This window comes from Penaeus monodon, chromosome 28 (assembly GCF_015228065.2).
Source record: "Penaeus monodon isolate SGIC_2016 chromosome 28, NSTDA_Pmon_1, whole genome shotgun sequence".
NCBI classification, from domain to species: Eukaryota; Metazoa; Arthropoda; class Malacostraca; order Decapoda; family Penaeidae; genus Penaeus; species Penaeus monodon.
This window is the reverse complement of record NC_051413.1, coordinates 31,217,714-31,217,998: the sequence shown is the minus strand read 5'-3', so window position 1 is coordinate 31,217,998 and position 285 is coordinate 31,217,714.

The following is a 285-nucleotide window of genomic DNA, read 5'->3' as shown; positions in this document are numbered from 1 at the left end:
AAGAATTCTAAAACTAAGGACAAGGTCAAATTAGTGCAAGTCGTGTTTTATCAACGATCTTAATCTAAATAATATGAGAAATGACCACCAACATGCACAAGCAATTCGCACAAAAACACATGTTCGAATAAATAACTGCAAGTCAATGAGATCACGATACGTGGTGGATTTTCGAATAGGTAATGAGTCTTCATTTAAACGAAGAAAAATTAACTGAAAAGAAATGTTATTTTTGATGCGGGAGTGTGACGCAGTTCGCTCCGGGCGGATTTGAGACACAAATTC